The sequence below is a fragment of the Cetorhinus maximus genome, chromosome 2 (assembly GCF_964194155.1).
Source record: "Cetorhinus maximus chromosome 2, sCetMax3.hap1.1, whole genome shotgun sequence".
NCBI classification, from domain to species: Eukaryota; Metazoa; Chordata; class Chondrichthyes; order Lamniformes; family Cetorhinidae; genus Cetorhinus; species Cetorhinus maximus.
The window spans coordinates 84943661-84971560 of record NC_135880.1 but is presented as its reverse complement, the minus strand read 5'-3'; the positions used below and the strand labels follow the sequence as shown (position 1 = coordinate 84971560).

The 27900-nt window shown below is 44.6% G+C and overlaps 1 protein-coding gene and 1 pseudogene across 1 annotated transcript in view; one reads left to right on the top strand and one right to left on the bottom strand.

The window, feature by feature from the left end:
* The window catches only part of prr16 (proline rich 16), a 318647-nt gene that overhangs the window by 253407 nt on the left and 37340 nt on the right, over positions 1-27900 (bottom strand). The gene's annotated exons all lie outside the window — the stretch shown is intronic.
* On the top strand, positions 2293-2639 carry LOC144689674 (large ribosomal subunit protein eL37-like; annotated as a pseudogene).

Here is a 27900-nt window from a genome sequence, read left to right as displayed (position 1 = left end):
AGAGTTCACTGCCTAGGTTGCCATCCTTGTTGAAAATGGCAGCCCACACCCAAGAGCTTCCAGCCCAATCAGGGGGCTGGCAGCTCAGCAGCACCATCGCTAGCATTAGCCTTTGCTGGGGCTGCACCTGCAGGATGAGGATGCATCAATGGCCGTGTGGTCTCAAAGACAAGAAAGTGAGGTCTGGGGATGCCAGGGTCAGGCAGGAAGGCCCTGTCGATCAGGGTTGTAGGGAGTGTGGGGGAAGTCACTGAGGGCAGACAGCGCAGTTACCACGGAAGTCATTGCTGCTGAAGGGCTCCTCCGTGGGCCATGGGGTGCCCAAAAAGAAAGGCCCACCATAGCCCGTTGGGAAGCCATCACATCTCATTGAACAGTCTTCCCACACAGCAATGCCACCGGCAAAATATCAGCGGAAATGGTAAAAGGCCCTTAACTAGACACTTAAATTGCTCAATTGGACTACCAGTAGCAGCCCATCTACCAGTTTTTCAGCTGCTGCCTCCTCGTGCCATGTTGCCAGTCTTCCCGCCTCCCAGCCTGTCGCCAAAAGGCTGGAAAAATTCCTCCCTTCCACTATCACAAACTCTTGTCATATGGTCCTCAATTGGTACTTTCTTCTATCCAGAATTGGGATTCACGTAAATTAATTCCAAATTACATTTATCATCTGTAGCATGAACAATTACAAAAGACCATGACCATTATACTTTGTTGTTAAGTCATCTGATTGTTGTTGTTCCATAACCTACATCCACATACCCATTTAATAGTACATTCGGCACCGCACATGGCAGGCACATTCACATCAAGGCCATTTGCTGGCTATGCACGATGAAGGGTAAACCCATCAGACTCCCTAATAACTGCAAAGCATAAGAGCAAATGTCATTGCTCATCCTAGCTTTTCCAAAAAACAATTTATTCCAACAGTCAGTACACCGATGAATCTGACAACTTTGCTGACATTAGAGCCCTGAAAGCATTTAAGAGGAAGCCAGATTGACGGGGGCAATCAGAAACTGGAGCAAACAGTAACCTGTGTTGGCATACTGCCAGTACCCTCCTGTTTCAATTGTAATCGTCTTCCAAGAACTCTTATATGTTGGTCAGTAACAATTTGTTGGACAAAGATGCTGCTTCCCAATATACAATTAATGTCACTTGTTTGGGCTCACATGGGAGTGTGGATTTAATGGCACAACAAACAATTGCCTGAACTGCCTGAAATAAGCTGTCCACTACAGTTTAAGTGGCATTTTTGTGGCTAATGCCTATGACAGTCACGAAATGTTACCCCCATTTGTCTGATATTGGTGGCTGTATGACATATGCAGGCACAGTGTAAGTGGTGGGGTCTGTACTCCACTATATACTGAAATCCTATTATAATGGATTTGGTTATACTTAAAATTGTTCTCAATGAATCCTAACGAAGTGAAACTGGTCCTATAATGAAAAGGTGATAAGACAAATAACACTTCATGACAAAGGGCATGGATTGTAATAAAGATTTAATAACTCACATTCCCTACAGCAATGCACATCATGCAGAATATGAAATACACCCTGGTATTACTGAAAACATATTTTATCAAGGTATTCCCTTTAAATTATTAACTATTTTGCTACAAAATCTGAAATCACAGCTAAACATATCTACTTTTTTAAGTGGATTCTGTTTCCAGAGAATGCCAAGTTGCAACATTGTTTATAGTAATTGGCGAGAGGTGCCAATGCTTTTGCAGTAACGTCCGGGTGATTCAGCATAATTGACTAATAGAAATTGAGCGGATCAACAGAAACCTATTACATGCATAACAAAATTGATTAAAGGGCACTACCTGAAATACCAGGGGGCGGGGGCGGGCGGGGTGGTGGTATTTTATGCCCCCCCCCCACCACCAGTGTATTTGTAGACAGGGTTGGCATGTAAAATAAAATGGGCGGCCAGCCCACCACCCACCCACCGCTGAGCTGTCCCCCATATTATGGTAGATGGTTAAGGCATCAGCCAGCCCACCTGTCCATAGGTCTGTTGAGGCCCTTAAATGGCCAATTAATGGCCAGTTGGACTATATTCCAAAGACCCAGGGTAATGGTCTGAGGACCTGGGTTCGAATCCCACCATGGCAGATGGTAAAATTTGAATTCAATAGAAATCTGACGCTGAATTGCCACCTTGGTTTGCAGGTATACACCTGAGTGTGAAGCAGCACATAATGATGTCAGGCAAGCGTCCCAATGCCATCGTGCACTCATGTAATATTTTCTCTCCAGTGCGCAGTGAAAATGACGAAGGGAACATCGTCATTTGGTAAGAGGTGAAACAAGACCCACACTCTTTGCCGGCAATGTGGGGCTAAAGCATTTCACGTGCAGAAATCGACCTGTGGTAAATGTGCCTTCCTTGACAAGAGAACGAGGAAGTATAACTGGAGTGCTAAGGCCAAAAGGAGAAACACAACTGTTACAGGTCGCATGAGGGACCTGAAGGAGTGTATCGTCAATTCAGGAATGGATTCCACAAAGTGATCACCCCGAAGCCCAGACATTCCACAATGGCTTCCTCCAGCACTGCAAAAACTACCAGTGTATCTACACAACAAATAAAGCTATGGTTCGGAAAGTTAAAATAAATAACACCTGCAGCTGGGGAAGGCAAAATGAAGGGGGGCAGCCCGCTACTTTTGCAACTCGGGCTAAAAGACGCAAAGGAAAGGAAGGGTACTTTCTTTGAGGAGTCCCCTATGCCCATCGGGGCACCCTTTCCATGATCGTAACTCCCCACCCCACCACTTTGTGCCTCCACTCCTGGCCTCTAAAACCCAATCCCCCACCCCTCTGCCCTCTCGAGTCTCTAAACACTCCCCGACCAAAAACCCTGGACCTACCTGGAAGTCGAGCATCTATGGATCTTCTTCTTAGGACTGCTTGTCATCCCACCAGTGGTCAATACTGCGATTTGGTGCTGTTCACTGCTCAGCTGCTAGCCAGTCAGATCTAAAGGATGGAACTTCCTGTCTCTGAGGGGGCGGGTGGCCCACTCTCACCTGGTTAAGGCCACCTCCAGCATCTTATCGCTGTGAGGCAGCCCATTTTAGAGTCAGTGGGTTCAAGGCTGACTTTTCTATTGGTGGGGGTAGGTTGGAAGGGGGTGATGGTGGAGAAAGCAATATGCACCCCCTGTAAAATTCACCCATTAACTCTGTTTCTCTCTCCACAGTTGATGCCTGACCTGCTGAGTTTTCCCAGCATTTTCTGCTCTTATTTTTAAAAAATCAAGAGTTTAAGAAATAACTTTCACAGCATATTTGTTATATAACTAGCTGTAGAGACAACCATGCCACAGGTTCATGTTTATAGCAATTGACCCCCCCAACAGGGTGAATCAGTTAAGTAGAGGAAAAAACATGTCTAAACAATGGGACTGATCTCAAAATAAATGAGTAAGCTCAGCACTTGTGTGTAAACTCCTGTCATGCCCATTATTAACTGTGATATCACATTAAGATTCATGTAGGGCTCTGCACAACTAGGAAGTCATTTAAGATTTCTTTAAATTTTAAAAAATAACTTCAATAAAATGCAAAGAATTAGAAGATCTAAAGTTGTTGCAGATCACTAAGGAGAAGGAATAAAGCCGTTGCACTCTGATTATACAGATGTGTAAAACAGAGGGTTTTGGGCAGGATTTTCCCACGGGCTTCAGGCCTGGTCAGAATGGGATCCAGAGCCTATATTTGCCTGCAGCCAGGCCGAGAACTATTTTCCCAGAGGCTGCCTCCCAATTGGCTTACCACAATAGCAGCAGCTCTGGAGCCTCGGCAGCTCCACCAAGTTGCTGAGGCAGGTCTGGGAATAAAAGCGTGTCTCAAAATGAAGACATCCTCAGTAGAGTGAAAATGACAACATTTTTTAGACGGGTCAAGCAGGTAGGCTCCTCCGATCAGAGTGGAGCATCCTCCAGTGTCATCTTTTGGGCCATGGGTACAGCCTTTTATTCCAGTGGGCCCCCTCTTCTGTGGATAGAGTCTTTGTCTTCCAGGGTCCCCCACCGCCCAGCTTGCTGCAGGGAAGCTGCCTCCACTGAGATGGCAGCCTCTGTATGTGGCAGGGGCCACTCTGTGGCTGACAAAATGCTGGTGAGGCCACTAACTGGGGCTATAAATATGCAGATTGGCTGCCACCACTGCCTTGTAGCAGACAGGCAGTCTGTATTCCTACCTACCCTGAGGAAACTTCAGGTGACTGTCTGCTATTTTCCCATTACCACCTCCGCACCCCACTCCCCCCACCAACTGCACCCACTATTGTCACCCTGGGGCCAGCAAAATTCTGCCCTGTGAATCTGACTGCAGCTCATGGAGAGTTCTATTTTGATTCATGTTTGTTAATTTTGAAGGTACTGATATTTTCAAATGTCTGCATAAGTTTTTTGTTGAGGGTGTCCTTTCCTCACCTCTGAAATTTGAATAACAAAAGTAGCAGCAGTAACATGAGATTACTAAAAGTCCTGCAAGGCGTATTGTTGCACAGTTCCAAAGGTCAGACCAATGTAAAAGCTACATGCCCTGCCGCACTAGTCATTATTTAATTATAATTTTATGCTCCAAATCGCCCCAGTGGAGAATGATCAGCATCCTATTCTGCTAAAGGGACACTGGCTTCATGTGATGTTGATTAAAATGGTAGGGGCATGGTCTAATGCTGTCAGTGATAAGTGTCATTTAAAGCAAATATGCCTTGAGAAATCACAGGGTGCAATTCAAATTCACAATATTCCTGAATCAACCTTAAAACATGTTATTTCCCATTCATGATTAACAAATATATAATGTCATTACTTAAATTATATCAAAATACAACACATGACTTGATGATGATGATGTGATGAAAATGACTCCTCTCCAAGCTGAACATCCTCAATGTGGTACAATGTGGTACAAGTAGATTTTGTATAGCTCATCATTAATTCATTTTCCACCTGGTTTCCAGAGCAATGGAACAGTTGGGTCATTTCTACTCTCTTTTCTTCCTACCTGTTCAATTCACAGTATTTTTACAGTGCAGAAGGTCCATTCAGCCCATCGAGACTGCACTGGCTCTCTGAAAGAGCATTCCGCCTAGTCCCACTTCCCTGCCTTACCCCGTAACCTTGCACATTCTCTCTTTTCAGGTATCAATCCAATTCCCTTTTGAATACCTTGATCGAACCTGCCTCCATCACCCTTTCAGGAAGTTTGTTCCAGACTCAACTACCCTTTGGATGAAAAAAAATTTCCTCACATCGCATTTACTCCTTTTGCCAATTATTTTGCATCTGTGCCCTCTAGCTCTTGATGTTCACTTGAGTGGCAACGGTTTCTCATTATTAACCCTGTCCATACCCCTCAGGATCTTGTACACCTCTATCAAGTCTCCTCTCAGCCTTCTTTTCTCCAAGGAAAACAATCCCAACCTCTCCAATCTATCCTCATAGCTATAGTTCTTTATCCCTAGACTCATTTTTGTGAACCTCCTCTGTACTCTCTCCAATGCCTTCACAACTTTCCTCAAGTATGGCGCCCAGAATGGACGCAGCACTCCAGGTGAGGACTAACTGGTGTCTCATACAAGTACAACATGACCTCCTTACTCTTGTACTTGATGTTCTTATTAATAAAGCCTAAGATACTATTTGTTTCATTAACTGCCCTCTCAACATGCCCTGTGATCTTCAATGACCTATGTACATGTACACCGAGGTCCCTCTGTTCCTGAACCTCCTTTGGAGGCTTTCCCTTTATTTTAGGCTGCCTCACCATATCTTCCCTGCAAAAGAATCACCACACACTTCTTTGCATTGAACTTCATCTACCACTTGTCTACCCAATCTACCAAGTCTATGCCCTTTTGATGTTCAAGACTATCCCCATCACAGCTGACAACATTTCCAATCCTTGTATGGTCTGCAATTTTTGAAATCATACCCTGCACAACAGAGTCTAGGTCATTAATATATTTCAGGAAGAGCAAGGGTCCCAGCACTGAGGAACCCCTGAGGAACTCCACTACAAACCATCCTCCAATCTGAAAAAACAACCATTTTTCACTACTTACCACAACAGCTCATATCAAAATGGGTTAACTCACATTTTACATGGTTCACAACATTTACAGCACAGCATATCAATTTACAGACAACATTATCCTCAATTATGGTCGGAAATAGAGATAGTTTAAGTAAGTTATATCGGTATTTGTAGGTGTTACAAATGGGTTTTAGCTTTAATGTTTAAGTTTGATTTGTATTTCTGTATCTGTGTGTTAAGAAAGGCCAAGCTGATTTTAGTTTCACTTTAAAAGCTACCTGCATTTCTAATGAGAGTTTTATGACTGTGGCAGCTAAGTTAACCAAACAAGAGTAGAGAAACTGAGCTGTTGCCTAGCAACAGGGGTCCAGAGAGGCAGGTTCCACCCATAAACACATACAGAAAAACTAAAGAAACAGCAATTTTGAGTTCAGTATGAAGACAGGACTCCAAAGAGACTGGACACTGCGAGAGAAAACTGCAGAGTGATGGCATATTTCCCCAAAAAACCAAAAGGTCCCAAGTCTAAAGGAGTGAGACAGAAGCAGGAGAAAGTCCCAAGCAGACCTTCTAATCAAAGGAAGGACAGAAACCTGGAAAAGGTTCTGTTAAGTGAAGTTAAGAGTGAGGGGCGGAGAGAAAGGCTCGAAGCTTCAGACTTAAAGAGACAAAAGCTGCAGAAGGCAGGTTTAAAGTGAGTACAGCTTGCAAGAGGCCAGAAGGTCCAACAAGATGGCTGAAGGTCTGTAACTCTTTGCTATGGGCATTTGAAGCAGTGATGTACTGTTGACAGCTGAGTTGATGAGAGAGAGTGTGTGGAAGACAGCTGAATGCATATGGTGACCCAGGAGTAGAGGAACATCAGAAGGAGAGTCCAAACCCCTGGAGGTGAAGCCTTGCAGAAGGTGTCTGAGAGAAAGCATTGGTTTGGCAAAAGGCTCTAAAGTGAGTCCTTCGAGAGTGGAGATTGGAAGCCCTTGTGTGAAAGACAGAGTTCAGTGAGACTGGTTGGGTCACGGTGTAACAAGTGTCTGGGGGGAGTTGAGGAGTGATCCATAGCATCTATCTGGGGTGGCATATGTCACTTGGTTTCAGAGTGTGGTGTGTCTGACCACATGTTGCCATTTGGCTTACATGGACTGTGCTTTCTGTGAACATTAGGGTATAAGATAGCTTTTGCAACTTGTGTTGTCCTTACAAATCTGTAAAGGTATAGTTGTGGGTAAAGAAATATTGTAATATGGTTCATCTTTTCTCTTTTAATAAATGTTTTATGCTTTTGTTGAAAGTTCATTAGCTGACTCCGGTGACTCAGTTCAGTAGCCCCTCTCTGCATATCTAAACAAACAAATTAAAAGTTAGGATCTATCAAGCTGGGTTCCAATCTAGGACCCATAAGACCAATTAAGGTGCAATGTTTTAGAAAACTGATGTTTCGTCATACTGCCTATTAAAGAATTTTAGATAGTATTAATAATAGAAGCATTTTTCTCCTAAGAATTATTTTTAGATGTTGTTGAGAGGCAGTACAAACTATGACTTTAGCCAATAAAACTACAGCTTTTAAAGAAAACAGGAGAAATGGGTTGAAATAAACAATGAGACTGGTCTTAAATCTGAGCTCAGCCCAATATAAGTATATTTTTCTTAATGACAGAAAGATGGAGAGGCTCACCATTTGTGGTCTTGAAACACTTCCTGTTAGTACGTCACAGAAAACCCTTGCTTGTCGATGCTTCTTTAACAATATGTTTAAAGTGCATCACTCAAAATATTTGAGAGGAAAACATTTTGCAGTGTAGAATGATCTGGTTTTGAATTAAAATGTTTGTTTGGGAATAGGACCTTGATTATGACATCAGGTCCTTATGTAACTAATATTCAAAGAAACACTGAACCGGATTTTCACAGAGTTGGAATGACTCCAGAACAATTTAAAAATCGGGGGAACCCGATTCTGGGGTTCCTGCTGCCATTCCGGCCTATGAACCTTTGCTGGCACTGGTTAAGTATGCAGGCTCTCTCTCTTGGCCTGGTCGTCTCCATTGCAGGGTAGGTATCTCCTAGCCCTCTGCAATTTTCGTGGAGTTGGTCCAGCTTCTGGGTGTCTCGTGGTTCATGGCCCCACAGAGGACTCTGGATCCAGGAACCTTTGACAGGTAAATTCAAAATGTCTTACCCATTCCCCTTCCATGCCCCAACCATGCCAACTCCTACCACCCACCACCATGGCCCTTATAGCTCCCATGCCAACTCAATGTCAATTCAAGCCCCCCAATTACCCTCCCATGACCCCTCACACCCTCCATGCCAACTCAAGACCTGTCCATTCCCATTCACCTAGTATACACTATGCACAGAACCAATGAACCTTATAGTAACAATGGCATGTGTGGAATTGCTCAGGAGTGGGACTGAAATCTGGAACCTCTGGCCTTAGAGGCAGGGCCACTACCCACAAGGCATCTGCTTCCTGTACCCAAATCATAATATAATCAAAATATATTACTCTTTCCATAAGATGGCACAGGTATGATGGGCCAAATGACTTCCTTCTGTGCTATATAATTCTATGATTATTTTAATCTTAGACAACTAGAGGCATTGTAAAAATTAATGATCTCTGTTGCTTATCCTGATTTTCTTTTTTTTTTATAATTGACATGTGTCACCCATTCTAGTCATGTGAGATCGATGCATTCTGCTCAACGTGTCAGTGAGAAACATTCTCTTGCCTCTATCTTTTAGATAACATTGCTTACCTGTGTTTGAAACTGCAATTTTATTCTCTGAAGCCTTTTGAGCACATTTTCAAAATGGTCCAAGAGTTTATGATTCCTTTCCAAAGAACTGTCATTGAATTTTCCTTTCTCTCTCTCTGATGCCTGCCTCAATCCCTTCCATGACAGCAGTGCCTGAGGAGGTCCTTCTGGTGCCTACTTGGGTCTTTTCCATGATTAAAAATTGGCCTTATTGAACAAGATTTACCAGTAACAATAAAGTTGCTTATGACGTTAACTCATTGCTCTTAATCATTGACACTGCTTCAAATTCTGAAACTAGGCCTCTCTACCTACCTCTTGTGCCATTGGCAGAACTAATTAAGTTGCTGGAAAGGTACACAGGAAATAGCAGGGGTGGGAAGATGGGGAAAGAAGAAAGTTTCAAATGAAAGTGATTATGTATGTTTGTAGAGGCAGATGCCAGGTTGGGTTGTATGGAGAGAGAGAGGGTTAGTGAGGCTGTGCGTGTATATTGGAGTGACTAGGGTGGGGGACTTATGTGGGGAGGGGGAGAGAGAAGCCCTAGGTATCAGCCTTGGCTTGATGGTCGCACTCATGCCTCTGAAACAGAAGCTTAGGTGTTAAAGAATCGCACTGGGGACTTGAGTTCACTTTGGGGGCTTGAGCTCAGTCTGCGGACTTGAAAAATGTTCTAGGCCAACAATTTAGGACAGTCCTGAGTAAAACTACACTGACAAAAGAACGATCTTTTGGATGAGCCATCAGACTGAAGTCCTACGTGCCCCCCGAGGTGGATATAAAAGATCCCATGGCACGATTAAAAAAAGAAATTGCAGTAGAGTTCAGCCAGTGTTCTGACCAATCTTTATCCCTTAATCAACAACACTAAAGCAGATTATCTGGTCATTTATTTCATTGCTGATTTTAAAAGGCAGAAATGCTACAAGAGAGGACACAAAAAAGTGCGTAATTTTTTTTGGTTTCCTTGTAGACTAAGTGAAACAGAAGTTCTCCTTTATTCTTCACAAGGAAGTCCTGAAGTATTAAGTCTCTCCTATCCTGGGCTTCCACACACCGTTGCATTCTCAACTACTTACCTGGTTGTTGGCAGTTGTTCCTTTGGGCCCTTGGCAGTGGCCTCCTGCCACCCAAAATCTTGCTCCTGCCTACTGGTGAACTTAGATTTCTTGCCTGCTTCAGGCAGAAGACTTTGGGAAAGCGCATAGATGAGGCCTGGGACTTAAAATCACATGGGCTTCACATTTCAGGCAGCGAGATGATTTGTCGTCAGCCTCAGTCCTCATCTACTTGATTCCCACAGGGGGTTAAAATTGGGCTAGTCTGTTTCTATCAATCCAATCATTGTTTTAAATACCTCTATCAAATCATGCCTTGATCTCCTCCGTTCTAACAAAAACAGCCCCAGTTTTGATTTTTAGATTAGTTTTGGATAACTGTAGCCAAGAGCCACCACAAAAAAATGGACCAAACAGCCTCCATCTGCCCTGTGAATTTCTAAGGTTTTTTGTACACCTGTTGTTGATGTCAAAATAATTTTGTATTGGTGCTTGAGAGACGATCCCTTAACCTCATCAGATTCTTCTCATGGCGATGGCTGAGGCCTAGTCAACTTCTTTCTTCAATAAGTAGCTGAAAAAAAGGCAATTACCTCGATATCTTTAGAACAAATTGCTGCAGATAATCATTTTAAGAAATCTCCGGATATATTGTTTGTTAGGAGGAATCATCTGAAACTTCAATAGGCTCTGGCTTGAGTCCATTTCCACAGAGATAATTACAGACATATTCTGCTTCTTAGTCCTTGAACAGTTTTACAGACTATCTTTTCATTGGTATTAATTCAATAGGACTTCCTTTTTCCATTTTCATCAGCACCATGTACCAAAATGGTATGCACCCCAACAGCAACTTACTTCAAAGTTTCACACCTTTTCTGAAGTCCCTTAGGAATTGGAGAAATTCCAAAAAAAAGGTACATGCAACTAGCTGTGTTGAAAAGATAATCAGTAGGCTATATTTCTTACAATAAAAAGTTTCCCTTTTTGGAGTTCAGGCAGATCATAATCAATGGTTTGAAGTGGATCAATTATACCTTGAAGGTTCTGGTACATAACTTTGGATCAATGGACAAGTGAAATTTATCATGTCCTTCCTTCATGACCATTGAAAAAAACCCAATGAGTTAGATTCTGAGCTGTGCAAGAACTCTTCTAACAACAAATTCATTTCAGTGCTTCTTGTTAAATTCTTGCTTCTTCAGGTATAGGTAGTTTCCAAACGCATCGGTGAAGATCTGGGGTTAACTCAAAGAAGCAGGGCACTTTCTACCTTCTCTTGATAACATCCGCTTACTTAGCAATTACATATTCTTTTGTGACATTTAATGAAACATCCATCATAAGGTTCTCATGATGCACTGTTACAAGTTGAATATATATTGAATGACTCTGGACAGAGGTCCATATCCATTTGACATGACAGCTGAACTTCACCATAACAAACCGCTCCTTCTCCAATGCACCCCCACTCCTCTGCAAACGGGATTTGCTGGGCACCCTCCCCAGGGGACAACGAGCCCCCGTCCACCACTGGTTGAATACCAGCGGTGATGAGTTGAAGCCCTTAACTGGCCACTTAAGGGCCTCCATTGACCTCCAGGTAGGAAGGCCACCCACAAGCCTTCCCATCCCAGACATAATTGGAGGGAGGTGGGAAGACAGGAGGATCTCCACCTGCATCCCCCCCAACCTCCACTGCCGGCTCCCCCATCCATCTCTCAACTCATCTCTGGGGAGGGACATTAAATTCTGCCCATTGTATCTGGCTCAATCCAGGTTGATCCTGCTTAAGTGTTTGGTGTAATAGAGTTAATTTTCACTGAAAAATTGGAACTTGCCATTGTGGTTATTAAAACTGTCAGTTCCTTATAAGGAGGGTGTATTCTGATGAAAGGATCTTGTATGTAAAATTCGATTATTAATTCCTGATTTTAAAAAAAAATTGCTCTCCCTTCAATGGCTTAATTTCTGCAATGTCGAACATGAGCACTAAAGGCAATTGATTGAAATAAATCTTTAATATTCATGCTCCAATGGAACATTGATTGTCATAGCGCAGTACAGTTGAAATCTGACTTAGTTATTTTCTAAAAGGAGATAATGTAATTAAAACAATTTCTTCAAGTGGAGGAAATGCTAACACGAATTGGATCAAATTACTTGTTCTGTCTTTGCAAGATCCATATATTTCTACAGATCCAAGAACTGCATGGTGGTCTTGAAGGTGGGGAGGACAAGTAAAATCCAGCGGGTGCCATGCCTGCCACCTACCCGCTCCCCCTGCCCCCCGTACAATTTAACGGGGCAGCCATTGGATACCTGGCAGCCCTTGGGCCCATTGAAGCCCTTAAGTGACCAATTAATGGTCACTTAGGGATTTCATCCCACCGCCTTGAATATCCACACCCCCCCCACCAACCACCCTGCCAGCCCCGTGCCCCTCCCCCCGGGGAGGCCCAACCCAGGCTGGTGTCAGCTTATGGGAGGCCCCGAGGCCCATTGGAGGTGGCCACAATATCAGACCCCCTCTTTAACCCTCTCCCTGGCCTCTCAAATCTTGCCCCTGCCACCACCCCGCCAACATCTTCATCAGGGCCTGCGAACCTGGCACAAGCGAGACCCAAGACTTACCTGGGCTGTATGGCCTGGTGGGACTGCCTGTAGTCCTAGCAGTAGCCACTGCCCCTGGTAATGCTGCTGGGACTACAGAGCTGCTGGTCATCCAAGTGGCCAGCAGCTCTCTAAGGTGGGATTTCCTCCCAAGAGAGGGGTGGAAGTCCCAACTCCAACTATTTAACATTGCTCCCAGGGTTAAATGGCTGCAAGGCAGCCATCAGGATCATGGGTGGCCTCCCTTTGATTTCTTAGCTGGGTTGTTGGGGGTGGTGGGGGGTGGGGGTGGCAGCCAGAGGCTACGGCCTCTGTTAAATCCAGCCCCATGTGTGAGGATCTCACCTTCAGCTGAGTCATCAGTACTTTCATCCACACTTTGGAAATTTGGCCGAGAAATAGTTCAATCTGCCACATACATTACACTTACTACTGCAAGCAGGACAGATTTTCTTTAGACACAATGGGAGGGAAAGGGATTAAATGAGACTGATGGGGACCCCAACACATTCCCTCCACCTTGATTGTGTCAATGGCCGGAAGGTCCATGGACGTTCTTCCCGCTCTGCCACCAGGTAAGGCATCAGAAAGTTGGGGAGAGGCCGACTGCTGCTGAGAGCCATGGCCCTGCCCTTGCTGGTGACCCCCCCTTACATCGCACCCCTCCCCCACCCCCAACTTGCTAAACCTCTCCCACCAGCAATTACCTCTGGCCTGGGTGGCTCTACCATCCTGGACCTTCCTGGTGACATTGCTGAGCAAAAGGGCTGCTGGCCTCAGATTGGCTGGCAGCTCTTGGGTGGGACTTTTCACCCCCCAGGGTCCTGATCCTGTGGAAGGCCTGCCAGTGACCTCTCAACTGCCTGACTGGTACGTATTACCACGGGTCTTCCTTTCCTAGAAGAGGGAGTGTGGCTCCCTCGCTGGCTATCCAGTTGTCAGCTGAGACACCCCAAAACCTCCATAAAGTTCCCCCACTGCTTTCCACTACAATGCAGTTTGCTTTAAGATTTCAAGTTTCTGTAACTAGGTCTTATATGAAACAAGGTATTTTGAAAACTGCAGACTCCCGTTTTCTCTGTAGTATTTCTTATGCTACAGAAGTGACTCCACATCAAAATTGCTTCTTTGGCTGTGAAGTGCTTTGAGACATCTGTGGTTATGAAAGACGCTATATAAATGCAAGTCTTTCTTTTTTCTGCCTCCAGAACAGTTCAAATAGATTAACTGTGCATAGAGAAATCTCCCTTATGCATATATATGTTTGTATTAATTTTTCAAACCAAGCTATCAATGGAGGGAGATTGAACAGAAATTCACCCAAATAAAATCTCTCCCCAGGAATCAGTTATTAACATAAAATAGGCTCCTACAGAACTTTGCCCCATGCAAGCCTGATGGCTACAAATTGAACATTTAACTTAGATACTTTTAAAATGCTAAACTTTCAATGTAACAATCATAAATACAGTGTCTTAAAACCCCCTTCATAATTACGTCTTTTTGTCTTATAGTCCTCATTGATTTGATAAAGTGCTCTGGACTTGTGTTTTCTACTCCACTTTGTATTTAATATATTTTAATAATGGTTCCCTCTCATGTCTATTTTTAAGACTGTAGAGTCCAAAGGACAATGGTAATAGTTAATTGGTAGCACAGAACTTGAGTATTGTTGAAAAAAAGAGACATTCTTGTAGAAGCTTTTCATCTTGCACTCATCAGGACAATTCACAAGAATACCAAATGTAAAGGGAACAACAATTTATACTGTATGAGAAGAGAATGCTGATTGGTTAACAAATGGACTCTGGTTAGTAGAGACATTGCCATGGAGATTGCACTAGACAACGGTAATCCAGTCTGCCCAGTAGAAACCAGGTACGCAGGTAGTGAAAATCACTTCAGTGACTTTCCCACTGACATTCTGCCCCCTCCCCACCATCTCTGAGTGAGTGGGAAGACTGCCTACTGGAAAATGGATGGGGTAATCCTTCTTTAAAATATGTTGATCAGGTGTGAATGACATTAGTCAAAAAACTACCCCACGTGAAATTCAATACAGATCAGTGCAAATTTTGACAAATTGGGAGGAAGAATAAGAGAATGTTTAATGAATGGTGTTAAACTGAGGAGGGACTGAAAGAGATCTAGGGGCCGAGTTCAATATTTAATAGGGTGACACAGGAATCAGCAATGCTGCTGCTAATGTACATTGCTTTTGATCGAGTCATATTACATCTTAAGTTATATGTGTCCTATTGTCATTTCAATCAGTGCTCTGAGGGAAGCCACTGTAAATTCCCTACCAGTAAACCGAGCTAGAGGAAGAGTCAGGGTAGATTTTATTTTCGAAAAACTTATCTTATGCTCCTCTTGGGCCCAAAAGGAAAGTTTCAGTTTCCCCTGTCACAGGTTTCTCCCAAAAGTTAAGGATAGTAACAAATTGAAAAAAAAACTGCACAAATCTGCAAAGGTTGGTGGTAGGTCAGAAGATTTTATATATTCTTTTATGGGATGTGGGTTTCGCTGGCTGGGCCATCCCTAGTTGCCCTTGAGAAGGTGGTGCTGAGCTGCCTTCTTGAACCGCTGCAGTCCATGTGGTGTAGGTACACCCACAGTGCTGTTAGGAAGGGAGTTCCAGGATTTTGACCCTTAACAATGAAAAAATGGCAATATTTTTCCAAGTCAGGATGGTGAGTGGCTTGGAGGGGAACTTCCAGGTGGCGGTGTTCCCATGTATCTGCTGCCCTTGTCTTTCTAGATGATTGCGGTTGTGGGTTTGGAAGGTGCTGTCTAAGGAGCCTTAGTGAGTTCCTGCAGCGAATCCTGTACATAGTACATAGTGCTGCCACAGTTCATCGGTAGTGGAGAGAGTGAATGTTTGAGGATGTAGTGCCAATCAAGCAGGCTGCTTTTCCAGGATGGTGCCAAGCTTGAGTGTTGTTGGAGCTGCACTCGTCCAGGCAAGGGGAGTGTATTCCATCACACTCCCCATTTGTGCCTTGTAGATGGTGGACAGGCTTTGGGGAGTCAGGAGGTGAGTTACTCGCTGCAGGATTCCTAACCTCTGACCTCCTCTTGTAGCCACAGTATTTATATGGTTAGTCCAGTTCAGTTTATGGTCAATGGTAATCCCCAGGATGTTGATAGTGGTGGATTCAGTGATTGTAATGCCATTGAGCGTCAAGGGGCAATGGTTAAATTCTCTCTTGTTGGAGATGGTCATTGCCTGGTGTGAATGCTACTTGTCATTTGTCAGCCCAAGCCTGGATATTTTCCAGGTCTTGTTGCATTTGGACATGGACTGCTTCAATATTTGAGGAGTTGCAAATCGTGCTGAACATTGTGCAATCATCAGCGAACAGCCCCACTTCTGAACTTATAATGGAAGGAAGGTTATTGATGAAGCAGCTGAAGATGGTTGGGCCGAGGACACTACCCTGAGGAACTCCTGCAGTGATGTCCTGGAGCTGAGATGATTGACCTCTAACAACCAGAACCATCTTCCTTTTTGGTAGGTATGACTCCAACCAGCGAAGAGTTTCCCCCATTGACCCCAGTTTTGCTAGGGCACCTTGATGCCACACTTAGTCAAATGCTGCCTTGATGTCAAGGGCAGTCACTCTCACCTCACCTCAGGAGTTCAGCTCTTTTGTCCACATTTGAACTAACGTTGTAATGAGGTCAGAATCTGGGTGACCCTGGCAGAACCCAAACTGGGCATCAGAGAACAGGTTATTGCTAAGCAAGAGCTGCTTGACAGCACTGTTGATGACCTCTTTCATTATTTTACCGATGATCGAGAGTAGACCGGTGGGGTGGTAATTGGCCGGGTTGGATTTGTCCTGCTTTTTGTGTACAGGACGTACCTGGGCAATTTTCCACATTGCTGGGTAGATGCCTGTGTTGTAGCTGTACTGGAACAGCTTGTCTAGGGGCGCAGAAAGTTCTGGAGCACAAGTCTTCAGTACTATTGTCAGAATATTGTCAGGGCCGTAGCCTTTGCAGTATCCAGTGCCTTCAGCCATTTCTTGACATCATGTGGAGTGAATTGAATTGGCTGAAGACTGGCATCTGTAATGCTGGGGACCTCTGGAGGAGGCCGAGGTGAAACATCCACTCGGCACCTCTGGCTGAAGATTGTTGCGAATGCTTCAGCCTTATCTTTTGCACTGATGTGCTGGGCTCCTCCATCATTGAGGATGGGGATATTTGTGGAGCTCCTCCTTCAGTGAGTTGTTTAGTTGTCAACCAACAATCACAACTGGATATCACAGGACTGCAGATCTTGGACCTGATCTCTTGGTAGTGGAAACACTTAGCTCTGTCTATCATTTGCTGCTTATGCTGTTTGGCACACAAATAGTAGTTTCACCAGGTTGACACCTCATTTGATATGCCTGATGCTGCTCCTGGCATGCCCTCCTGCACTCTTCATTGAACCAGGGTTAATCCCCTGGTTTGATGGTAATGGTAGGATGGGGGAGATGCTGGGCTATTAGGTTACAGATTGTGTTCGAGTACTATTCTGCTGCTGCTGTTGGCCCACAGCGCCTCATGGATGCCCAGTTTTGAGTTGCTAGATCTGTTCTAAATCTAAAACAAAAACAGAATTACCTGGAAAAACTCAGCAGGTCTGGCAACATCGGCAGAGAAGAAAAGAGTTGATGTTTTGCGTCCTCATGACCCTTCAACAGAACTGAGTAATATTAGGAGAGGGGTGAAATATAAGCTGGTTTAAGGTGGGGGGGTGGGGGGAGAGAAGTTGGGGGGGGGTGGGTGGTTCTAGGGACAAGCAAGCAGTGATAGGAGCAGATAATCAAAAGATGTCACCGACAAAGGAACAAAGAGGTGTTGAAGGTGGTGATATTATCTAAACGAATGTGCTAATTAAGAATGGATGGCAGGACACTCAAGCTCTAGTGGGGGTGGGGTGGAAAGACTAACAGGGCATTAAAGGTATAGATTTAAAAATAATGGAAATAGGTGGGAAAAGAAAAATCTATATAAATTATTGGAAAAAACAAAAGGGAGGGGGAAGAAACGGAAAGGATGGAGGAGGGGGTTCAAGATCTAAAGTTGTTGAATTCAATATTCAGTCCGGAAGGCTGTAAAGTGCCCAGTCGGAAGATGAGGTGCTGTTCCTCCAGTTTGCGTTGGGCTTCACTGGAACAATGCAGCAAGCTAAGGACAGACACGTGGGCAAGAGAGCAGGGTGGAGTGTTAAAATGGCAAGCGACAGGGAGGTTTGGGTCTTTCTTGCGGACAGACCGCAGGTGTTCTGCAAAGCGGTCGCCCAGTTTGCGTTTGGTCTCTCCAATGTAGAGGAGGCCGCATTGGGAGCAACGAATGCAGTAGACTAAGTTAGGGGAAATGCAAGTGAAATGCTGCTTCACTTGAAAGGAGTGTTTGGGCCCTTGGACGGTGAGGAGAGAGGATGTGAAGGGGCAGGTGTTCCATCTTTTGCGTGGGCATGGGGAGGTGCCATAGGTGGGGGTTGAGGAGTAGGGGGTGATGGAGGAGTGGACCAGGGTGTCCCGGAGGGAACGATCCCTATGGAATGCCACCAGGGGGGGTGAAGGGAAGATGCGTTTGGTGGTGGCATCATGCTGGAGTTGGCGGAAATGGCGGAGGATGATCCTTTGAATGCAGAGGCTGGTGGGGTGATAAGTGAGGACAAGGGGGACCCTATCATGTTTCTGGGAGGGAGGAGAAGGCGTGAGGGTGGATGCGCGGAAGATGGGCCGGACACGGTTGAGGGCCCTGTCAACGACCATGGGTGGAAAACCTCGGTTAAGGAAGAAGGAGGACATGTCAGAGGAACTGTTTTTGAAGGTAGCGTCATCAGAACAGATGCAACGGAGGCGAAGGAACTGAGAGAATGGGATGGAGTCCTTACAGGAAGCGGGGTGTGAGGAGCTGTAATCGAGGTAGCTGTGGGAGACGGTAGGCTTGTAATGGATATTGGTGGACAGTCTATCACCAGAAATTGAGACAGAGAGGTCAAGGAAGGGAAGGGAATTGTCAGAGATGGACCATGTGAAAATGATGGAGGGGTGGAGATTGGAAGCAAAATTAATAAATTTTTCCAGGTCCCGACGAGAGCATGAAGCAGCACTGAAGTAATCATTGATGTACCGGAGAAAGAGTTGTGGGAGGGGGCCGGAGTAGGACTGGAACAAGGAATGTTCCGCATACCCCATAAAGAGACAGGCATAGCTGGGGCCCATACGGGTACCCATAGCCACACCTTTTATTTGGAAGAAGTGAGAGGAGTTAAAGGAGAAATTGTTCAGTGTGAGAACAAGTTCAGCCAGACGGAGGAGAGTAGTGGTGGATGGGGATTGTTCGTGCCTCTGTTCAAGGAAGAAGCTAAGGGCCCTCAGACCATCCTGGTGGGGGATGGAGGTGTAGAGGGATTGGACGTCCATGGTGAAGTGTTTTTATTTCTGTTCTAAATCTATCCCATTTAGCACAGTGGTAGTACCACATAACACAATGGAGGGGTATCCTCAATGTGGAGACTGGATTGGCAAGGACTGTGCGGTGGTCACTCCTACTGATACTGTCATGGACAGATGCATCTATGGCAGGCAGACTGGTAAGGATGGGGTCAAGTATGTTTTTCCATCTTGTTGGTTCCCTCACCACCTGCCGCAGACCCAGTCTCGCAGCTATGTCATTTAGCCAGCTTGGTCTGTAGCGGGCCACCGAGCCATTCGAAAACCATAACGGGATCAGGCAGAGTCAACATGGTTTTGTGAAAGGGAAATTGTATTTAACTAATTTATTAGATTTCTTTGAGGAAGTACCCAGGTGGATAAAGGCGAACCTGTAGATGTGGCGTACTTGGATTTCAAAAAGGCATTTGATAATGTACCACAAAAATTACTGCACAACATAAGAACACATGTGGCGGAATCGTCCCAGATTTGCACTAAGTGTGGTTGCGGGCAGGAAATAGGACGTTTTCCCTGCCGGCTGCAAAAGCAGCTTTTCACGCTGTATCATCCCAATCCCATCTCATTAATCATGCATTCCCAGGAAACGCACCATTTCCATGGCGGGCAATCTCTGATTCGCCCGCCACATCGTCACCACACCGCTTCAGCATACTGGGCGCCACAGTTAAAGTGCAGCCACGTACACACCTCTCAGTGCTTCCAACCTAGGACTGCTGCGAAGAAGCTATGGCCCCAAAAGGCAAGAAGATTATTTTGTGACACATCCCATGAGAACCTTTTAGATGCTGTAGAGGCCCACCGTGATGTCCTCTACCCCCACTCTGGCTGCAGGAGGGGCAGCAACATTACCACTTCAGCTTTGTAGGCGATAGCAGCGGTGATCAATGCCAATGCTGCACAGAAGAGGTTGGCCATCCAATGTAGAAAGAGGATGAATGATCTCATCCGTGCCACCAGGGCAAGGTAACCATCTCATCACTCTAAACTCACACACTCAAGCCCATCACACATTCACTGGCATCTCACTCACTGCCAGTTCAAGAGACATCACCACTCACTCTCTCATACACACCCTCACATCCACATCTGGCCTCATCTCCTCTGGAGACTGTTTCTTCAGCCTCACCCTCTTGAGGCCACTTGCACTGACCAACTTGTACCCCCACACACACCCTGGGGTACCCCCTTCCTCAGTACAGCCCTCACCCTGCAGGCTTTTCCCTTGCCTGAGGCCACTTCTCCCCCTTCCCCAAGCAAGCATTAGCCCTGCAGCAGCTGAGAAGCCAACTCCACCTTACAGCTGGTCTGGTAGGTAGAGCCCCCCTGAAAGTGTTGCGGTACTGTCTGCGAAGGTTGGTGCTGATGACTGTGAGTGCTGCCTGCAGCAAGGTAGGCAAACAAACCTTGAGATCCCAAGCGAAGTGCAGTTCGCCAGGTGCACGCTGCCTATGTACAGTTGTGAATCACGTTGGCGTGATTGCTTGGATGATCCAGCGTGGGGAGATGATTCTGGAGTAGCTGGTCTTATAATGATATGCAGATGTATTACAATGAGGTTCCTGGCATCCGACGGCGGGAAATACAGCCCTCCATTGACAGGTAAAGCGGACGATTGCAAACTGGTTTTACGACATCGTGAAAGCGATTTTTGGCCTTCTCGCCATATATTCCGCTCACACCACCCAACATGCCTGCGCCATCAGGCTCATAAAGTTCAACCCATGGTGTGGGGAGTAACATATTAGCATGGATAAAGGTTGCTTAGCTAATGGGAAGACGAGAGCAGGGGTAAATGGTTCATTTTCGGGTTGGCAAGCTGTAACTAATGGAGTGCCACAGGAATCAATGCAGGGCCTCAACAATCTATATCAATGACTTGGATGAAGGGATCAAATATATGGTAGTTAAATTTGCTGATATCCACCAAGATAGGCAGGCATGTAAGTGTCAAGAGGAGGTAAAAAGTCTAGAAATGGATATAGATAGATTAAGTAAGTGGGCAAAGCTTAGGCAGATGGAGTATAATGTAGGAAAATGTGAACTTGTCCACTTTGGCAAGATAGAAAAGCAGTATACCATTTAAATTGAGACATTGCAGAGCCTGGTGTTACAGGGGAATATGGGTGTCCTGGTACATGAATCACAAAAAGTTTGTATGCAGATACAGTAAGTGATTCAGGAGGCAAATAGAATGTTGGTGTTTATTGCAAAGGGGATGGAATATAAAAGTGGGGAAGTTTTACTGTAGCTGTACAGGGTCTTTGTGAGACCACATCTGGAATACTATGTACAAATCTGGTCTCCTTATTTGAGAAAAAGATTTAATTGCGTTAAAAGCAATTCAAAGGAGGTTCACTTGACTCAATCCTGAGATGAAGGGCTGATCTTATGATGAAAGTTTGAATGGGTTGCGCCTATACCCATTGGAGTTTAGAAGAATGAGGGGACTTGATAGGGTAAATATCAGAAGGATGTTTCCTCTTGTGGGGGAGACTAGAACTAGGGGACACAGATTAAGAATGAGAGGTCTCCCTTTTAAGAGTGAGATGAGGAGATTTTTTTCTCTCTCAGTTAGTCTGTGGAATTCTCTTCTCCAGAAAGCAGCAGAAGCTGGGTTATTACATTTATTCAAGGCTGAGTTAGATAGATTTTTGAGAGACAATTGGCAGTCAAGGGTTATGGTGGGGCAGACAGGAAAGCAGAATTCTGACCACAACCAGATCAGCCATGATCTTATCTTGTGGCAGAGCAGGCCCGAAGGGTGGAATGACCTACTCCTGCTCTTTAATTCTTATGCTCCTAACCCCCTCCCTGAAATTTATCTGTATACTGGCAGTCATTACTTTGGACGCCTCTGACTGCCAAACATTCAGCTCCCACCTGGTAGCCAGCTGCTGCATCCCATCATTTCAAATGGGCAACTGACAGGAGTATGCAGGTGATGTTCAGGCATTAAAATTGTCTGGTTCTCATGCTGCCAGTTTCAGCATCGTTCATCATCTATACCCACCCCCAAGTTAAAATTGGGACTCCAAAGTTTTTCCAGCCTTTCTCTAGAATAAATCCTCTGAAATTAGGTACAGACTCTTGCACCACTTCCAGGCATTAGGGGTTGTGTCTCAGTGACTGAAACTAAACCTAGCACTGAAGATGTAGTCTGACATTTTAATTCCCACCTCCACTCTCACTCTAATTTCTCTGTCCTTGGCCTCCTACACTGTTCAAATGAAGTTCCATTGAAGCTTCTCATATTTCAATTAGGCACTTTAAAACTTTTTGGATTTAACATTGATCTTACTAACTTCAGGTCACTATCAGGGCTCCTATTTATCAGGCATAGGTTCTCTTGTTGCCATTTATAGCTCATCTGGATTCATCTTTTGTTTTTTTACTTGTGCAATTACCATTGTGCCTTACACCATTATTCCTTTTGTCATTTAATCACTGCTGCTTACCACCCTCTGACAGACCTTCCCTTTGATTCTTTCACCTCCTTCTCCTCTCCTCTCTTTCCATTCTTACTTCAAAACAGGTAAATCTTTAATTCCTTTCTAGTTCTGTTGAGACATCATAGACTTGGGACCTCAACAATTCACCAAATGTATTAACAACGTCGATGATCAGATGGAGAACTATTAATCTAAGCTTGCCATTGTCAATGGAAGCATAAAATTATAAAGGGCTATTAATTGACTAAATGAATGGATAAAATTATGGCAAATGAATTTCAATATAGGCACGTGTGAGGTCATTCACTTTGGACCTAAAATGGATAAATCAGAATACTTGTTAAATGATGAAAATAGGAAGAGTGGTCATTCAAAGAGACTTAGGAGACCATGTACATAGATTGTTAAAATGTCACAGACAGGTACAGAAAATAATTACAAAAGCTAATGGAATGCTGCTTTTTATATTTAAAGGAGTACAAGGGGGTAGATGTGATGCTGCACCTTCACAATGCCCTGGTTAGACTGCACCTGAAACATTGTGAGCAGCCTGGGCACCATAACTCAAGTAAGATATGTTGACAATGGAGGGATTGCTGTGTAGATTTACCAGAATTATACCAGGACTCCAAGAGTTAAATTACGAGAAGAGAGTGTGCAAACAAGGGTTGTATTCCCTGGAACTTCGAAATTAAAGGGGTGATTTAATTGAAGCTTCAAGATAATAATGGGAACAGATCGGCACATAGAGAGAATCTATATCCACTGGTTGAGAATCTATATCCACTGGTTGCAACCAGGAGACGTAACCTAGAAGTTATTGCCAGACCCTTTGCAGGAGTGAAGATAAAAAATATTTTGACACACAAAGGGGGGATTTTATTAACAAGTGTAGGAAATGTGGTATGTGGAGTGACTTAATTAGGTGGAATGTGAAATCTCAATTTCCTGACAGCGGGCTGAGATGCAGGGATTAAGTCAGTGGTGTATTTGAGGCACATCAGGCCTCATGCCAGCCTATGGCGGTTCATATTTGTAATACAATTGCCTGCCATGAATGCTCATTTGCGTAAAACTTTTTTTGACCACGTTCTACCTTCAAGATAAAGTCAGCTGTGCACAAGAAGCTTGTGGCATCCAGTTCATATTTGTTTAAAGGTTGTATGCATCAGTTGGCTTTGTGCAGTTGTTTAAGGTGAGCTGTTTTCCTTGTTTAACTCTGCGGCACAAATGGGGGGAACAGATGAATGGCAGCTGGCATGGAGGCTCCAGTGTGGTATGGGTGGGTCAGTAGTGAGAAGAAGGGTGGTGGAAGGGTGGATGTGGAGTTGGGTTGGGGGCATGGAAGAGGGATCCAGGGAGGACTAAAAGTGGGGTCAGGGCATGGAGGAGTGAAGTGGGAAGGGTCTGGTATCCCAGTTGTGGTGGGACCAGTCAAGCAGTCAAGGTAAAAAAAGAGTGGCCTAAAGGGCAGTGTCAGTATTGTCCACATGTGTGTCCATCTCAGGTGTTAGCTGGCAGAGTCCTTACAGAGCTTTGAGTTCATTTACAACATTTCAATTATCCCCGCTGAGAGTGATGTCGGACAATATCCTTTACAAAGCATAGAAGGGATGGCAAGCTAAGCCTGCAAGTTCAACTATGTTCCACAGAGTGGCGAATACAACACTGAACACTAACATGAACATTCAATAAAAAGTAAACAAAAGAACAATTTCCACAATAAATGAAACGTCCCTAACTCCCCTGTAACCATCAATGTGTGCCAACCATGAGATGTGCCAGTAAAATTTGGCTCTCTGACTAAGTTAGTCTCAACAAATAATAAGGTTACACGTATGAATAAAGGTGTAAAATGAAATATTTACAAGTAAAATTTAATTTTGAAGAACACCCATGCCACCTTTGTGCTCTCAAGTCATATGTTAATGGCAATGGGGTTGGGCAAGAAACTTTTGGCTGTGATCCAGAGCCTCCCTATTTGACCCGGAGGCTCTTTAACAGCCCACGTGTAGCTGCAGCATTGCCAACTGACAGCGGGTTTCATCACTGAAAGCTTCCCCCGCCACATGATCACATGTGCCTCCCCTGCATGCTGCTGGCATTTTAATTTTTAACTATCATTGCATGGGAAATGGCAAAAATCAAGAGAGCGGAAGTGGCGCAGACTGTCGGGAATGGCATGCTGTTGACAAAATCTGCATCCCCGCGCCAGCACCCCCAAAAAGTCGGGGGGGAGGGGGACAGGGTGGTGGGGGGACGGGGCGAGGTGGGTTGGATGTTTGGAACTCTTTCCCACGAACAACAATTTATGCTAGGTCAATTGTTCATTTTAAATCTGAAATTTCTGAAGTTTTGTTAACCAAAAACACTAAGGGATATGGGGTAAAACTGGGTATATGGTAATAGATCATAGATAAGTTATGATCTCATTGATAGGCAGAACAGGCTCGGGAGTTTACCCATATTCCTATATTCCTCTGAAACATTGAATCTTTTTCACAGGTTCTGCCTGACTTGTCAAGTATTTCCAGCATTTTGTGTTTAAATTTTTTTTTTTTATTTCTGAATCTAGGTAGCACAGTAACAACAGAAACTCAAACACTAATTCCTAGGCACTCCATTCAGTAGATCTTTAAGCTCAACTTCATTCCTGTAACCGTATTTGCTGCTTCCTCCCTTTCAGCCAATTTTAATTTCCTGTTGCTGCCCTTCATATGGAAGTTCATGAAAATCTTTCTGGAAGTCTGCGTAAAATAGGCCCAAAGTTCTACAGCCCTTTGGCTCCTCTGATGAATGGCTGTGCTGAATGGCTCACCTCCAGGCTGTTCAAAGACATTCCATTATCTACAAGTCAGGATTGTAATAGAAGACTCACCATTTACTTAGGTGGGGGCTGCTGTAACAATGCTTATCTGTATCCAGGACAGAGCAACTTGCTTGATTGGTACCCCTGCCACTTGATTCAATATTCACTCCCTCCGCCACTGGTGAACTGTGGCTACAGAACGTATGATATACAAGATGCACTGTGGCAATTCACCAAGGTTACTTCAACAGCACCTCCCTACCTTGCAGTCTCTACCACTTTGAAGAACAGGAGCAGCAATGTTGTGGCTCATCATTGCATTCAAGTTCTTCTCCCATTACACACCCTTCTGACTTGGACAGGTATTGCCATTCCTCCATTGTCCCTTGGTTACACATGCCAAAGGGTAAAAATGTACTCATGCAGGTGTCAGCATTTTGCATATCTTAATGGAAGTTTCATGCTCAAAATCATCGCTATCAATGGATCAATTGGTATATGTGAATTGACAGCAGCAAGTGGAGGATCTATTTTTAACTTCACAAGCACTTTAATTCTGACCGATGGTAGCATTGGCGAAGTATTAGTCAAATATTTCGTAGTATAGAAAGAAAGATAAAAGGAGGCCTTGGGGCAGAATTGTGTGCATATTACAAGGTAATCTGCTGGATAATGAGATAGACTGCTCATCTGGTTGACTAGCTATCTATTGATGAGATGATAGCAATCTCATGGCACGAATGTGTCTACTCAATATAGAGTGCAGAATTTAAAAGGATGTTAGTCATGCTCCTTAACAGAGGTGTAACCAGAGTTTTGTGAAATATTACTGAAGTATTAAACAGCATTTCAGAACATCTGCTCCCACCAAGGTAATATCTCACATTAAGTATTTAACACATTTATGCTGCTTTTAGTAAAATTTTAATGACTTAAATAATTTTACATGTACAGAGTAAAACACAAATAAAACCTCTGATTTTTTTCCATGCGCCCTCAAATCTGAAGAATTAATGGATGGCTATGGTAATTATATCGACAACTCAGGACCTTTAGTTCTAAGTTCATAAAATAAATGAGACCAGTAGTTTTATTTCATTATTTCTACACAGTGGAGCAGCTTTTCTGGTAGAAGTCTTTGTAAACTCACCATGTCACTTGGGAGTCTCAAGAGTTGTCAAAGAGCTCAAACTACATCAGCCTAGATGAGATTTCAATCCAGGACAGAAGATGAAAAATAAAGGGCTGAATCTTGATGGTCTGGGCTGAGTGGATGGGGGTGGGGGAGAGGATGTGGAATTTCTGGTGAAGTTCAATTTTGCCATATGCTATGGAGCTCCGACTCGACAGCATGGATAATTATGCTTTGATGGATTCCCCACCTGGAAGGCAGTGGGCAGAATTTTCCAGACCACCCCCTACAGTGGTTTAATGGTGTGCGGGGGTGGGCGGGAACAATGCAGCAGAGGAATCATGATGGGTCGCCATTCCCGCCAAAAGCCGGCATGAAACCATTTTGTATCCCATTAATGGGATACCGATGAAGGCTTGACCAGAGTTGTTCCCCACCCAGCCCCCGCACCCCCCCCCAACCCCCCGTCGAATCATCCACGCTGCCAGCGGGTTTTCACACCAGTCCAGAATGCATCTGGACCAATGTGACGTGCAAATGTCAGGCTTACCTGCAAGAAAGTCTGAGGCAGCTAACAGAGATTGGAAGGGAAGATGGAGACCTCCAGTGACTGAACCCTGGAACACTACGTGCAGCATTGGGAGGGTGGAGCATCTATGACATGGATCTTCTAATTTCAGGGCATTCCAGGAGATGGATCTTCTCCTTTGATGGTGGGTAAGTTGATATCCAGGCATCTTTTAAATATGGCGCCTGGATATGATGGCGAGGTGTGAGCCATCCAGCCCACCTCAATGAGCAAAATGTCGGAAACCCCCCCAGCTGCATAATTCATTGGGCCAGCATCGCACAATACTGCACGAATTCCCAACTGTCTATCATGATATGCAAAGCTTTTTTGAAGCCCCCAGGGTCATCAATAGACCAAGGTAAAATGGACAAAATCCCCTTTCCTCACAGGATGGTGATTATCTTCTTAAGGATAATGACAATGCCATCTATCAACACCAGAAGAACGTTTCCAACAGCTCATCAACCGTGACTCCACAGTGACCGTTGATACTCTCCAGACTATCCCCCAGTACCCCTGTGATAGAATCCATGGGTGAACCACCATATATGGCTGATATGCAACAAGCAATCAAAAACAACAAAGCCAGCAGCCCCGATGATATTCCAGTTCAGGTCTTCAAAGCTGGTGGGAGTTTGCTCACATGAAGACTCCCTGCACTCACCCTACAGATTTGAAAGGGAAAAAGACTTCCCCCACCCCTGACTTCAGGAATGCGACAATTGTAATTATCTTCAAGAAGGGAGATAAATCATGCTGTGGAAACTATTGAGATATTTCCCCCTTGTCCATAGTAGGGAAAACCCTGACACACATTTGCCTGAATTGCCGACTTCCTGTGGCTGAGGAAATCCTCCCAGAGAGACAGCTTGGCTTTAGAATCCACAGAAGCACTGAATTGTTATGACAGAGAAGGAGGCCATTCAGCCCATCATGTCTGCATGACTCTCCAAATGAGCATCATGACT